We start from the raw sequence: 2,792 nt of genomic DNA on the forward strand, positions 1-2,792 counted from the left end.
GACCCCAGTCCTTCCACAGCTCCCAATACTGTTCTCCTCCCTGAGTCGAGGCAAACCCAGACGAAGAAATGCAACCCTTTTCCTTGTTTCTTCAAACCCTCCTCCCAGAGCCCCTGTGTGGCAGCCGAGTCCACTAAGGTCTGGGGAAGAGGAAGGAGTTTGAAGTTCAGACGGTCAAATGCCTCACACGTCTAACCCCAGGATCCACCGAGCCCCCGTGTGTAGGGCCTTTCCCTGTGGTCAGAGCTCCTGCTTCCTTCCCGCCAAGCCTCGTCCGGCTGAGCCGAACGTCTCCCGTCCCTCCCATCCCTGTCTCCCTCTCCAGTCTTCTCCCTGGCAGCTCTTTGGGCCTCCTCCCTGAACAAGGAGGACTCCGGTGCGGGAGGTAACAAAACGGCCCTCGTACCTACTTCAGAAGAAGTCCGTAAGACCACACTGGGCCTCTGCCAGGTCCTGGCCGCCTCCGGCTTCCCTACATCACGGTGTTGAGCCCTGTCCCAGCTCTGGAGGCACGTGTACTGCCGTCAGCCCCGATCAAACGGGGACACTGAAGCTGGGAGAAACTGAGACACATGACCGAGATCACAAAGGCAGCGTGCAGCCAGGATCCAAAACGGATTCTCCTGCCTGCAGACGCCGGGGGCAGGAGGCTGGATATTTAAAGATGCAGATTCCTGAGTGTTTTTGCAGCACCCCCAGCACCACGGCAGCTGCTCCCTCTGGCTCGGGGTCGCTCTGTGTTTAAGCACACCACACCAGGCTTGACTCAAAGGAGTGAGAGAGAGAGACAGAGTGCGTGTGCACGTGCGAGAGTGTGCATGTGCATGTGTGTGAAAGTGTGTGCATGCGTGTTGTGTGTGTGCGTGTGTCCATGAACACTCAGGTCTGGGGACTGAGGTCCCTACCCTCGCCCCCACCTCGGTGGCTATGTCACTCCTCTCAGGCAGCCCAAGGGGGAGGCGGGCCCCCCACAAGCCGCACCCCTGCTGAGTGACTCTCCCCTCGACAATGAGACGGGGCGGTCTCAGAGGTGATCTGGGTTTGTGCCCTCCCTCGGACTGTAGGCACGCCACCAAGGCTGGGATGGCACTAACCCCCATCCCTCAGGTTGTGGGAGGGGGAGACGGATGAGTCTGAAACAGTAAGTATGGCTTTGGAACCAACTTGGCTCTTCTGATGACAACGTGCCTTGTTCCAGATGGTTCCTGTGCATGTTCTCCTTCGTTAGCATGCTAATTTATTCTGACTCATCGCGAAACTGCTGCAGGCGGGGCTGGCGCACACCTCAACGCCACAGCAAGACCCGGGGGCCCGTGATTCCCAGCTGGAACGGGAGCCCTCCCTGGGGGCTGTCACCAACACCGGGTACATAGAGAACAGTTGGGGACGAGGCTTCAGTGGCAGCCTGAGCAGGCTGTAATTTCCCCTCCGGTGGCCCTGACATTCTGCGACAGGATCGGGAGGGCAAGGCTGGAGACACAGGCCCTGCGAACGTTCACGCCAGAAAGTTCCGGATAGCGCACAAATGTAAGTTCAAACAGAACGGAGGCATCTGAAACAAAGACCCGAAGCAGAGTCGGGAACCTGACATCTCTCGTCCGTCAGCGCGGGCGAGAGTCGGGTGGGGCAGAACCTCCAGGTGTGGGCCCAGGCCCCGGGGTGACACCTTTGTCCTCTGGTCCCGGGGGGTGCCGTTCACCAAGGCCCCTGCACTGGGACATGCGGGAGTGCCACCACAGACCCCCACTTCCCACTGTGCAGGCCACGGCTCAGCCCAGAGACATTTCCTGGTCACCAGGATTGGCCCAGACTCTGCAAGGGGCACCCGGGGACGCGGTGTGACTTCCCAGAGCAGCCCTGCAGCTGTGAAGTCCGGGCAAACAGCTGGCCTCGAGCAGGACAGCCCTCGGCCCGGGAACCAGGCCCCCAGCAGTCAGCTGACCCAGGACAAGCCTTCCCTGCCTTGCCCCCACCGCACCCTGGGCACTGCTGGGATTGTCCCCAGGGCTGGCTTGTCCCCTCACCGCATCCCAGGGTCAGCTTCTGGGACACCCAGCCTACTGTCCCGTCCTACTGGGCAAAACTCACCGACATGGCCACCCTGACCGCTTGGGCCTGGAAAACAGGTATCCATTCAATCCTGGCCCAGGTTCCCAGGTAAAACCCCATGTCCCCCACGGCTGGCTTCCTGCCCAGACCTCCCCAGGTCCCCTCCCACCGAGGGCTGCTGGCTGCCCTCCTCGACCTTGGGGCTCCCTGCCCTTCAGCCCTCCGTGGCAAGGAGTTCCCGGCCCCCTGGGAGACAGAGTGACAAAGTTGCCAGGGCACAGTGAGCAGGCTTCTGGAATCCCCCAGAGCTCCATCGCACTGTCTACAGCTTCCCGGCAGTGGGAAGGGCCCCTTCCGTGAGGGGGAGGGAGTCTGAGCCTGGCGCTGGGGGCCCCCCCAGCGGGGCCGCCCTCGGTGCTGGTGAGGACTCTGGAAGGTGAGCACGGAGCAGGTCCTGAGACACCCCCCCCTCCTGGGAACGTGATGGAGGCAGAGGGCCGTGTGTGGGAAGGACCCAGGGACCAGGATGCCCGGGGCGGGCAGAGGCCAGAGCCCGTTGGCGTCCTGGGTACTTGGTGACCCTTGAGGCCCGGCCCCGCCTGCACTTCCTGCTGGGAACAAGCACGTCCAATCAGGCCACGCTGCAGGGCGGCCGCTCGCTCGGGTCTGTCACCAGCCACTGGCATCCCTCGGGAGAACCCCCACCGCCCGGGCCGTAGGAGCGGCCTGCCCTCGGCCCAGGA

The sequence above is a fragment of the Lynx canadensis genome, chromosome B3 (assembly GCF_007474595.2).
Source record: "Lynx canadensis isolate LIC74 chromosome B3, mLynCan4.pri.v2, whole genome shotgun sequence".
NCBI classification, from domain to species: Eukaryota; Metazoa; Chordata; class Mammalia; order Carnivora; family Felidae; genus Lynx; species Lynx canadensis.